We start from the raw sequence: 13,827 nt of genomic DNA, 5'->3' as shown, positions 1-13,827 counted from the left end.
CAAAGGATTAAGTTCTGTTGAACGAAGGTCATATGGTTTTTCTAGTCTACCCTAGTCTAGTCTACATATTCACAGCCAATACATGTAGGCAGTGGCGTAGCCAGAAATTTGGTTTGGAGGGGGTTTTGATGAAAATCGCAAATTTTTTGAAAAAATCTTAAAATTTAATATGAGTTTGATAAATTATTGAAAACTCAAAAACATAAGTAGTCTAACAGACGTCATTCCAGTCTACAAACAAGAAGGATCAACATGGAACAGTTTTCAAACCTCTATAGATTATTTTTTTGTATAATATGTCAATGAAGTCAAAAATTGCGATCTTTTAAAGTGGGATAAATGATCTAAAAAAATTTCAACGTTCAAGATCACCTAATATAATAATCCTTGACTTTGAAGGTTTGACCACTTCGGGAAGTTATCAACATTAAACAGCACCTGCTTTGATATAGAAATTTTAGTGTTTAATTCTCATAGAGGTAATTATGGTGAATTAATTTTTCAAAAATATTAAGAGACATGGTGCCTTCAGCAAAGTTTTTGATAATGTCATTTCAAACAATTTTGTTGAAAATATGAAGGCTACATGAATTCAACATATAGGGATTCAAATGGACTGGGCATGCTATATTTCTCCTTAGTGAAGAAAAATTTAGGTGAAAACTATTTTTTTCTGCGCTACGGATAAAATTGTTTGAAACAATCATTGCGAGTTGAGAACAACTAAATTATGGATGGATGGAACTGAAACTTGCGTTTCGACTTCATCTCATCAGAAAACGACACTAACTTGGTGGGCGGAGTAAGCTAGCGCCGAATTGATGCTAGCTCCTGAAAAAGAATCACTCTTTGTGTTTTTGAGTCCTTTTAATATCTGGGAATTATTTGTTTTAAATCCAGTTCCCTTATTTTTTGTAAGCTTCAAAGGCACCTTGAACGCAATGTGAATTTATTATTTAATTACCGCAGAAGAGATTTATCAAATACAGTAATTTCAGAATAGCTTGTTGTAAAGGTTTTCTACTACTATATTTCGATACACTGAATATGTGGGATATTTATGTCTTTGACAAAGTTGTTTGAAATAGCACTTTCGAAAACTTTGCTGAAGACATTAAGTCTCGACCTAAATTTGCTTGAAGAGTAATTCTTCTCTATAATTACTTCTAGGAGGATTAACCGTCAAAATTATTTTATCAGCAGATGAACAGTTTTACGTTTTGAAATTCTTCAATGTTACTTAACATCGAAATTTGGCAGTTTCGAATGAATGTGATCGTGACCGTTAAAAATTTATCGAGCATTAATTTTACTTTTCTTCATTAGTCAACCTCACCACGGTGTCTTTTTTTAACAACTTTATGCAAAAAAACTGCATCTCTGAAACATCAGGATATGAAAGAATGGGCTTTCCCCTTTCATTTGAAACCAAAATCAAAATAATCCATCGGGGGGTCTAGAGCAACTTTTTTTTGAAGTATTTTTTCGTGAAAACATAGATTTTACAATGATACTAGTTCATATTTGGGGGTGGGCGTAGCGTATTGGTAAATCGATTGCCTTGTACGCAGCGCACCTGGGTTCGAGTACCGACCCCGCACATAGGGTTAGAAATTTTTCATAAGAGATTTTTCTAACCCGAAGAGGCGAATGACCTTAAGGTTAAAACCTCTATAATCAAAATAAAAAAAATAGTTCATATTTCTGCCCCTAGATGGTGCTTTAGAGCAACACTAAAAGTGAGAATTTGATAGATTATTTAATTGTCTACAACTTTGTTACCAACTAAAAACCGATTTGAAGTTATCCCGAAAAGTAGTTTAATATTTTAACGAATTCTAAGTCTAAGTTAGTTTCACAGAAGACCTAGTGGTTAGTTAATTCACAAGCACTTTTTTTATTTGCCAAATAGTTGTGTTTAGTTCAATAGTGAATTCAGCGGAATTTGAGAGCTTGGAAAGTCATCTTTTAGCTGAAAATTATAATTCCCTGATACAGGGCACCATTCATATTTTTAGGATGAGAAATTTTAGATAAGTGTTGACCAAACTAGTATGATATTAATATTCTTTTTCATGATGGTAAGTGATTTCTCCCGCAAAAACAGCCTTTTCAATTATGTATGCCTTCTTTTTCATTTTTTCGATTATTCTCAGGGATGACTGATAACTATTCTTACATGAATCTCCTACTCTGTTAGCATCTTCGTATAAAATTGACTTGTCCTGAACTTCGACCATTATATTTGAACAAACTCAATGAAACTTTTAACGCACTATTGCAATATTTCGCGGATTTCATTGCAACGCTTGGTTAAAAACGCTGATTATCCGTTTTCAAAATTAACTCAATGTGACAAACAGTGAACAAAAAACTTTGAGTTTTTGGATCAAGATATTTTTTTTGGATATATTCGAGGACTTCTAAGGTTATTGTTGTACTCAAATCATATTTTGTTTTCAAAAGTAATACATATCCATAATTTAGGATTAATTTAGTAATAATTGATAAGAAATGGCCGTAAAATCCAACTGCCACAATATGCTTTGCGGAGAAAATTTGAATAAATCATTTCACACTAGCCACTAATTTGGACAGTTACTACTGTGGTTTGCGTTAAATTAGAAACGGTGTGTCCCAACATTTCGTCTTGAACGGAATTTTAATAGCTGACTTAAGCGATCATAACCTAAAATATACAACGTTTGGTCTTTTCTAAAACACCCGTGTAACAAAACATAAATGTAAGCAAACCCTTGTAACCAAGCAATACCTTCCGATTAATGGTAGTCCCTTCGAACTTATCGGGAAAGATTACAAACCAAAAGCACAAATAGTTTTCTGACTCTGTCAAACATCCTAATTTTCAGAAGTTCAATTAGAATTGTCAACGTAATGAATCCCGTCTAATATTTTCATGCCACTAAACCCGATTATTTTTTGTAATATAATAAGTGCAAGAAAACATATTTCCAAACCACTAGGCCTCGTGTGAAACTATTTTAGATATAACTTTGTTAAAATCTTAAACAACTTTTCCGGATGATTTCAGATCAATTTTTAGTGGTCAACAAACTTGTAGACAATTAAATTTTCTATTAAATTCTCACTTTTAGTGTTGTTCGAATGTATAAAGCACCATCTAGAGACAGAAATATGAATTATCTCCAGTAGTAAAACCTATATTGTTACGAAAAAACTTAAAAAAAAGTTGCTCTGGACCCCCCGACGGATTATTTTGATCTTAGTTTCAAATGAAAGGGGAAAGCCCATTCTTTCATATTCCGAAGTTTCAGAGATGCTGAATTTTTTTGCATAAAATTGTTCTAATAAATACACCGTGTCACAACTTGCAGTACGTAGCACACAAAATTTTAGTACGCCATTCATTGTATCCTGCTAAGAAGCTATTCATATAGTTGATAATACAACAAAAATCCAATGCTCATAAAACCGATTCTGACCTGCTAGAGACAAAATTACACCAGCTTTCAACTAGTTTCTGAAATGTTGTTCTTGTTGTTAACCGTATTGAATTGTTGTCTAAACTCTACACAATCTAAAAAAATACATTTTCAGCAAATGTTGAAATGTATGTAAGTTTTCGGTAAACAAGCTTATGTTTTATATGCAATCAACCTATTCAAATTTAGATTCCCATTCGAAAAATTGTCTCTAACCCATATTTTGAAGCATTTTTCCAAAAATGAGCTCATAATAATTCAGACAGTTATTTTATTTTACATTGAAGTAATTTGACAACTATGGGATTTTGGCTAAGAGATAAGTTACAAGATCCCCTTCCCACAATTTTTCAAAAATTCTCATGACGCTTTAAACACAGTTCTCAATGTAGTGATCAGAGAATATTTTTCCAAAAATATTTTGTGGAATATTAAATTAAATTCGTCAGTATCAATTTTTTTCAATCCAATTAATTTTGGTTTGGGGGGGTTTCAACCCCCAAACCCCCCCCCCCCCCCCTGGCTACGCCACTGCATGTAGGGATCCAGGAAAATTGCAGACGAGCGCCTACAATTTTTTTGTCAATATTAATGTTTGTGGTTCATAGAACAAAGGCCATATGGTTTTCAGTTAAAATCTTGGCATGTGTTCCTTTTATCATGAACCAGGCAGTCAACAGTTTGGATTCTTCACTTTCGAAGGAATAATGACCCCTACGGATAAAGCCTATAGCTTTTGACCACACTGGGTTATGAACGATAATATATCCTTAAGTTTTAACTCCCTGTACATTGGTTCATCAGTGTGTGGGAAACCAAAAAGTCGGATACGCAATTCCCTTACTACAGGACAGTTCAAGCTTAAGAGATATAAAATTCCATAATCGGATTCACAAAGATCACACGAATAATACTCAGCACACTGAATAGTTTACAATGTCCAGTCAATGCTTTGACGAGAATACGGTAATTGTACTTGTTAAAATGCAACAAATTATTTGACATTTTCAGACACCGGCAGAAAAGCATTTGTAGGACGTAAGTTTACAAACTTGTTGGTAGGTTTGGAAGCAACCCAAGTGCGAATCTTGTGCTTTATGTAGGTTTATACAGAGCTAAACTTTCAAGCACCCATTTGATAGATTTGGTTGTGATAACTCTACGAGCAAATGCCCAAGAATTAGAACTACCTGAAAAGAACTAAGGGGTAGATGATGATAGCTCCATGTAGCTTGGAAAGTACTTGTCAAAAAGCAATTGAGTACTTCCTCTTCGTCAGACGAGTATCGGTATAGATTTTTGAGTCTAGCAATTTTGGCATTCCACTAAAGGGTTCTTCCAGAAGCATGCCCAACTCGAAGCAAACAAGTCTCTTGTATGTTGTTACTATGAGTAAGTTTTTTCTGTCCATAGCCGCATCCAAGTCAGTTGGAGTTTCAATAGTCGAAAATACCTGACAAACCTAGCCCTAGACAGATCAAATGTTTTTGGTGTCAGTTGCGTTTGCTTGTTATCTCACAGAGGCAGCGTACAATCACTGCCAATGCGATAATCATGTGTTCTTCCTGGGATATCATCACAGCCCGGTGATAGCATAAGGGTTAGTGCATTGAGTCCCAAGGGTTGCAAGTTCGAATCCTGCCTTTAGGTTGATTGTTTCAGGGTGCGCGACGTTTGGCATAAATCCGTTAGGGGACGGTGGGGAGTTGTGAACATAGTTTTGTTTTCGGGGCATAACTACTATAAACATTGGTCGATTTTCGAAAGTTGACCAGGTATTTGCGAAGGACACCTTAATACATACACAGGCTGAAGCAATTTAAAATAATCATTATCATCTTTGAGATATGGCAGAATGTGTGAAGTGCGTGGAATCGGCATTTTTTAGTTTGGTGGGGAGTTGTGAACCATTGCAAAATGTAGAAAAAATGAAATATTTTTGTGGTTTATTTTTATTAGGGTTATAGAAGATAAATTTTAAGATATTTCTAAACTAAAGATGAGATGGAAAAGTGATCTGATTCGCAATGCGTAGGTAACGTATCTGCTTCGCCCCAAGCCACCTAAATTCGCGGTTGCGCCACGGGAAGATTAAAAGTGTGGTAGAATTCTGTTCTTCGCATAAAATTTAACCTTTTTATATCATAATATGTATGACTCATCTCTGTGTTTCAAATTATAATACTGTTCTTTTAAAAAAATAACTATAATCCACTGTAATTTATGGTTCACAACTCCCCATTTTACATATCTTCGAAAAATTCGTATCTTCATTGACACAATAAAAGTTCATCCAAAATTTTTTATCAATGGAAGCCAATTGCACAAGGAATATTTTGCATTTACTTTGAAATCAGCTACATAACGGGACTCCACATACCACAAATACAATTGAGTAAAAAACTTTTTGTTTGAGCTTGAGCTTGTGCGACCACCCCTGGCTGCTACTCCGTTATCGATCTGGACTAGCTGTAGAATAAGTAGATAATTATGCTTGGGAATAGCGAAACATCTTTCAATGTGCAACTCCTGGTAATCCTAAAGTATTGATTAATACCGGCGCCGGCCAGGCCCGAACGTAGATCGCGGAAGGAAAGGGAAGGAATGGTTAGTCCGATACTTACTTTTGCTTTAGGCCGTATATACTACTGCGCACTCCACAAGTGTCACAGGAGGAGGATATTTTTGTTAGTAAGGGTATAGAAGTTGGATCACTTCTTCTTTACCGACGCCAGAGAGGTGATTTTACTATCTGGACTAGATATCGATCCACCAAATTCATAGACCGGGGACCAACAGCTTTACTTCCCTTCCGAAGGAAGACGTGACCACAGATTTTTTCACCTCAGAAAAATCTCAACGACTTCGGTTGGAATTGCACTCAGGCAAATAGGAATGAGTGGCGGTCACGCTTACCACTCAATTACCAGCGTCGTCAATTGAGTAAAAAACTTTTTGTTTGGTATATTTATTCGCTAGTTTCCTAAACACTAAGAACACGAGTTAATAAAACATTTGCTCATGAGAAAGTGCCGTCATGGCAGTAGAAACGTTTAAAAGTAGTTACCATATTTTTATCATTTATAGCTTAGCAGAAATTGAGGGTGTTCACAACTCCCCATGGTACACAACTCCCCACCGTCCCCTACGTTAGGCATACATACGTTAGGTATGTACTGGGCATAATAAACGTTAGGCATAATGGACGATTGGCATAATCCACCAAAAAATATAAAAGCAATCGTAATGCTTTCGTTATTATAGAGATTTTAATTCTACGCTTGTTTTTCGGGTTATAAAAAATACCATGTGAGGTATTTATCCCTTGCAAGTGTAGAGTTTTTTTCTATTTTTTCCGTGGACGAAATGAAAAAAAAGTATCAATACATTTAAGTGAATAGTTTCGGTACAAGTACATTTCAAGCCTATTATATGTATTACCAATGCAGTTGAATCCAAATATTTAAAAAAGCCAAATAATAAACAATCATTAAGTTTTGGAGCCTATGGCAACCTGCAGTGTTATGCACACTATTAGGCTACAGTAGTGATTTTCAACCGGGGATAAATTCACCCCAGGGGTACGGCAGATGGTGAATTATGCCGGGTGAATTTTGACTTGTTATCCTAATATTTCCATCGAATTATTGTCTCTACATTATGGAGTCAACAATTCGATGGAAATAATTCACCATCTGCCGTACCCCTGGAGGCAAATTCACCTCCGGTTGAAAAACACTGGGTTACAGATTTTACGTCTGTGACGATGATTTTTTTCGTTTCGTTAACTCGTCACAGTACACGAATAAACTCTCTTTCGTATGAAACAGTTTCCGTAGTTCTATTTTTGATGACCTCAAGAATGTAATGATTGAATTTAATAATATGGAAGATAATCAATATTGAAGCAGAAATATTCATATATTCGTTGAACGAATAATAAAATGCATCATTCTTTCTTTCATGAGCTGTTCTTCAAGAGCACATATTTTCTTCTTCAACAATTGCACCATTCATGTACACTAATCTAAGTTGATGTGCGTTTTTCATACCTTAATACAACTGAGACCGATGTTAAACAAGAGTTTTAAGGCTATTTTAGTCAGGTGAAATGTATCGGTTGTACGCACGGTTCACAGAAACGAGGCTTGCTACTCCGCGAACTGACAGTTTTTGGTGACGTCAGAGAAATCGTTGAGATAAACAAACGGATGTCTCGAAAGTTGATAATTAACAATATTTAAGCTCTTACGATGGAAAAATATAATGTGTAAGGGATTCGTGATGTAAATTACGTCATAATTACTCTATACACAGTAGATAATCAGTGCATCTATGCGACTATTTGCGAAAAGTGTGAATTTGGCATAGAAAACATATCTAACAGTAATTTTCTGTTCCCAGCAAAGGTTTTGGACATTAGGATAGCTTCCTTGTGATCTACCAGGTGCCGATCATCCGTTAGCAGCAAAGAATGTATCAATTTCATCTAATTGTTTTTGCCGACGATTTCTATGACGCCCGCTCGTCAAATGTTTACACTCTAACGAGCTAGCCTTGTATATGTAAGCCGTGGGTTGTACGTAGAGAAATTAACGCAAGCTGAGTTTCTATATCCCAGGGATCCGGTCTGCTTCTTTTATTTTAGTAAAGATTTCTTCAAGTATTTATGGCAGTATAAAATGTTGATCGAGTTTGATTACCTTCCAGAGTAATTCTAGAACATCTACAAAGTTCAATCATTTACGCTCTTACCATTCGAGACCATCACTGCCAAAAAGTTATTTCCTTGAAGTGATACTTCAAGATGATAATTTATGCCTAACGTCCATTATGTCTGACGTATTTATGCCTAACGTCTATTATGCCTAACGTACGTATGCCAAACGTCCTTATGCCTAACGTATTTAAGCCAATTGAGGTACACCCATTTTTTCACATAATCTCGTTTAACTCGCCATTTCGATTTGCTTTCTCCGTTGGATATCACCAAAAAAGTCTTAAATAAAGTATTGAAATTTACGCCAAAACGCTAAACAAAAGTGTACTCGTGAAAATGGAATAATATTTTTTATTGTAAATTATCTCTGACTATTACAGAACAAACAAATAACCAGTAAAGAAGACAGAGTTTTAAGAAGTCTACCAAATATAGCAACACACAAGAATAAAAAATCGTAAAATATGAGAAAATAAGATGATTCTGTTTATGCATTATGATTTTATTGCGAATGTTTCATGGTTTCTGCCGTTCCGCCATTACCCTTTCTTCCCTACCTTTAGAAATATACAGTAGGGTGGGACAAAAAATAGATTCCAGCTCCGAGCAACTTTTTGGGTACCATTTGGGTCCTAGAACATCTGTGCAAATTCTTAGCTTGATCCCTGAAACTATATTTTTGCGCCCACTGTTTAAAGTTTACATGGGATTTTATATGGGAAAATTAACTTTCACAAAATAATTCCTCCAGGGGTCGCCCATTGCTTCCTAAAAATAAACCGTTATATGGCTTTTGTAGGAAATTTAACACAGAAACAAAGTCTCGAAACCTATGAAACGATCTGACGCTTTAGAAAAAAGTTATTAAGCTGAAACCAATTGATGCTCTAACGATTGATAAAATATTCATCAATCGGTTTTTGCTTAATAACTTTTTCCACAAGCATCAGATCGTTTTGTGGTCTTCTAGACTTTGTTTCCTTGACAAATTTCCTATAAAAATCAGACATCTATTGTTTTTAGGAGGTAACGGGTGACTATTGGAAGAATTAATTTGTAAAAGACGTTTTCTCCATACGAAATCCCATGTAAACTTTAAACCGTGGGCGCAAAAATATAGTTTCACCGATCGAACTAAAAATTTGCAGAGTTGTTCTGGGAGCTAAATGGGACCCAAAAAGTTACTCGGAGCGAAATTTTATTTTTTTTCATATAACCATGTCCCACTCTAATATACAGCGTTCTAAATAATTGGTTAAAGTGAAGGTGATTCGCTATCAAAATTTGTAGAAAAACTAAGGACCGCGAAAGGAGTCAATAGCGTCTGATGGAGTGGATAGTCAAAAGTACAGACTCTTTGCAGAGATACAAACAATAAAACTAGCAACCAGGAATATAAACTGGCATCACGGAAGATCCCATATGCTTTGCATGGGCTTCGCACTATACTTCTCCTCGCAAAACCCTCATGCTCGCTTGAATGCACTTTTTGACACGTCGTTAGTCTGTGTGTAAAGAGTCTGTAGAAAAAAAATCGAACCAGTTTAGGGACCGTTCATAAATTACGTAACGCGTTTAGGGGGGGGGGGGATTACGAGAAGTTGTGACATGTTGTGATATACGGGGGAGGGTGAGTAAGCTAGATCGATACGTAACAAGGATACGTTTTTGCTGAACGAAATTTTTTTTTCGAAGGATTTGTTACGTAATAGGGGAGGGGGGAATAGAAAAAAATGTGACAATTTTTTACACGGGGGAGGGGGAGTCAATTTTGGAAATTTTTGCGTTACGTAATTTATGAATGGTCCCTTAATGTACATGAATAGTAACAACATAAAATGATATTTTTTGTTTCTTTTGTTTAGCATGGCTCATAGCGTTAGCTTAACGAAGCTGTGAAACTGTATGTTTACAATTTGTAAAAAGAAAAATACAAACAAATATTATCGATTATCCATTGGATCTCGTGCGCGCAGCTTTTTTATTGCGAGCGGAGACCTTCTTTCGCGGGGGCGAAACATTTGTTTGCTCGCGTACTGCGCCAGGGTGTCATTTAATTCTCTCTTGTTGTTTTACTTCCAAACCATCATCATTTCTCTAACCTTCCTTGGCGTTAATGCTTGTAATTGATTTGGGGGTGATTCTTTTGTAATTATCATTATGGTCTGAACAGCTGATACAAATTTGGCCACCGTTTGTGGTTCAGGCATTGGTATTGAAAACGCTGCTTTTGGTGGCTTTGCCGTAGATGAGCTGGCAATCGGTTGAGATGTATTCTCGAGTACTTTTTCAAATGGACGTAAGTAACAATGAGAGATTCTCTTTGAGGTCTTTCTCTTCTGTTCATTACTCGGCCATTTCAACATTTACTACTCTACTCTTTGCATAATATTGTAGTAAAAACCGTCGGCTTTCGATATGTACTAGAAAATTAGTACAAAGTGTTGTAATGACGTCGTAATAAACGAAAGAGAAAGTAAACAAAGAGAGGCTCTCAATGTTACTTACGTCCATTTGAAAAAGTACTCGAGTATTCTCCTCTGCATCTTCCGCGTTAGGTGTGCTGTCTGATTACGATGCTTGAACGTAGGAGTTTACCCCACATGAGTGTATAGCGTAGCTTGTTTAATTGTAGTTCCGTGAGTTTTGAGTTTTTTAATCAAGTAGGAGGGAATAGGTCTTTCGACCCGCATTCTTCAAGTAGGGGAATTGTGCGGTAAATGAAGCGATCGGGGTGGGGGGAGGCGATAAAATGAACAGGTAGCCAAATCAAGTCAATGTTTGTTAAATTTAGAACAAAATTCACAGTATTTCTCATTTATCCAAATTACGATTCCATGGTTAGTTATGTTTAATATAATAGTGAAAATGTCTATTAGATATTCAGTGCGATTTACATATACATACAATGAATCGACAGCTACGAACTTGAGTTGCTATGTCGTCGCTGTTGTGCTATCTTATGACAAGCGCCATTTAGCACATTTCGAGAAAAACCATTTTTAAAGTTTGAGATTGAATATTTGGAAACTTATAAATGGTATAAACAATCCAAAGAAGACAATTGATGCTTCTATCTATTCTGCATTAATCTCTCAAATATTACAAAGATCGGTTGACTATGTTGCGAGTTTTTACTATGAATATAAACAAAAGTCGCATTCACACGTGTCATAGGCGTGTATTGATGACAAAATTTGTATGACGTGTCATAATCGTGCATGGAAAGTTTTCCATAGAAAAAAATTAACCATTTTTTACTTTTATTTATATCTTTGCGTTCATATGGTCTATAAACAATCGGTGAAATGCATTTTGAAGGAAATGAGTCAGAGAATCTAGAAAAAAATTTATTTTTGATTACAGTATTGCCAAATAAGCTTTATTTTCTGTTTAAAACTAAAACTGTGTTTTTCTCAAAACTCGTGTAATTTTCCTTTGAAAATGTTTATGCCATTGTGTTTCTCAGCCATTTTCACACATAAAAACATCTAAAACTTCAATATAACATGAGCAAATCCCTAGATACAGTGATTTGAAGCAAAAAACTCACAATTTCTCATCATGTTCCTCGCTATATCTAAGTAACCAAGTATAATTTCTAAATTCTGAAAACGCCACTTTGTAGAGATTTTAATGTAATGTGGCATATCTAACTCAGTTTACCCCAAAATGGCGTTTGTCATAAGATAGCACAACAGCGACGATGTGTCGACGCTGAAACACTTGAAACCAGCGGGGGGATCTAGGAGGAGGGTTCGGGGGATTGGACCCTGCCAAAAAATTTAAACTTGTTAAGAAATTTTAAATTAACTTCTCAACTCAAAATCATTTCAAACCAAATTTTTTATTGGTTTTTCAGACCCACTAGGAAGATTTATTCTAGAGGAATTAGAAAATTTTATTCGCGTAGAGGGGTACTTGATGAGGGAAGGGCGGTTTGGGGAAGGGTGGTGAGTGATGGGGGGGGGGGTGCCCCTCACCGTGTCCCCCTAACTAAGATCCTGTTAAAATACAGAAAACCTATGTAGATAAAAAAAAATAAGTTGGCGATGTTCAGAGTGATTTCATAACCTTTCTATAGGAGAAAGGCAAAAAGAAAACAAAATCGGCACTCATGTTTGTCGCTGATGATTAATTTGGCATGTCGAATATAAGGTCTTTTGAGGTGTAATTTTAATGTTATTCTGAAAATGCCGTTACATCATAGCAATTGAACTTCTTGCAGATGTTTGAGGACAAAATGGCTCGAAAAAATACGTTTATGTCAGAGTATTTTCGCCAAAAATGTACAATTTCCTTTCGAACAAGTAGTAAATTATTCAAAAACTGGCCAAAAAGTGCATTTATCCCGAAGCTTTTTTGAACACCAAACGCCAATACAAACAGTAACAATACAGCAATATGCAGTAACGGAGATAACACAGGTAGGCGTTAAAAGGACTGATAGAGCCGGTGCATTGTACGTATATGTTTCAGAGCCGGGGCTACAGAAGACGACGAATCGAGTGGTGCATGTTGCATTTTATATACAAGTCATATTCACGAATGCGTTTTGCCTCATTTATCAGCAAAAGCAAAAATTACGATAGCGATCCGAGCGCATTTTCTAGTTACTTTGATATAGTAACTTTATTATATCAAATAACAGATACTATAGTTCAGCAATGTTGAAGCTTATACAATTTTACACAAGTTTCTCGTTTACTATGTCTCGATATTTTCCTTTTAAAAAAAGATATACTAAATTTTCCGAATTATGTACACATGATAAAACACTACCGTAAACGGTTTTGTGGGGTACATTTGTACCCCAGATAAACTTTAAGCAGGCACTGTTAAGTTGGTCAAGTGAAACAAATAGGTTCCACCTGCCTAAATGGAAATTTAATAATCAAATTGATTTATGATAAAGATTGCTTGCAGCCAAAATAAATCGTAACGGAATAACAGGGATTGTAAATAGCCCTGGGGTACAAATGTACCCCACAAAACCGTTCTAGGGTTGAAGTAATGTTTAAAAATACGTAACTAAGCTAAGGAGGAGGAAAGGAAATGGATTTTTTCAACGGTATGTTGTGAAAATTTTATTTCATCAAACAAATAATTCTTTCAAACTAAAATTGGCATCATTTTCATTAAAAAAATATTACACGAGGGTGCTCTTAATTTCTTTCAGAAGAATAGTTGTGTTCTTAAATAAATGTTTACTATTCGGAGATTAATTCAGCAAAGATCAATTAGATAATATCGCATGAATCAAATTTAAATTTATTCACTCAATACAGATATCGATACAGATTTTTCAAAAAGGAAATACAGATGAACAGATTTTTTGCCAAAAAATACAGACTAGCCGTGTTGCCAGAATGGTTAGTTGGGCTATTTCTGTTTACTAGCACCAGCCACGATATGAAGCGTCGCATAAGCTGTTTATACACTGATACAATCCATTATAAATAAACCAATAAAAAACTTCCTAGAAATTTTTGGGGCGTATTATTTGTTTCATGACATCTTTTGTTTGTTTTAAATTTAAAAAAAATTCTTCAAAAATTTCTGTTTGCGAAGTCACTAGGGCAAAGAAAAACTCCATTTTGACTACAGGAAACAATATTTCAAAATTATATGAGTGATATTTTT

General features: G+C 35.4%; 1 protein-coding gene across 1 annotated transcript in view; it reads left to right on the top strand.

Annotated features, from left to right (window-relative positions):
* Positions 1-13,827, top strand: part of LOC131678829 (homeobox protein aristaless) — a 342,197-nt gene that overhangs the window by 1,894 nt on the left and 326,476 nt on the right. The window lies entirely within an intron of this gene.

This window comes from Topomyia yanbarensis, chromosome 2 (genome assembly GCF_030247195.1).
Source record: "Topomyia yanbarensis strain Yona2022 chromosome 2, ASM3024719v1, whole genome shotgun sequence".
Lineage (NCBI taxonomy): Eukaryota > Metazoa > Arthropoda > Insecta > Diptera > Culicidae > Topomyia > Topomyia yanbarensis.
Note: the sequence above shows the minus strand (reverse complement) of the source record. Positions and strands in the feature narration are given on the sequence as shown.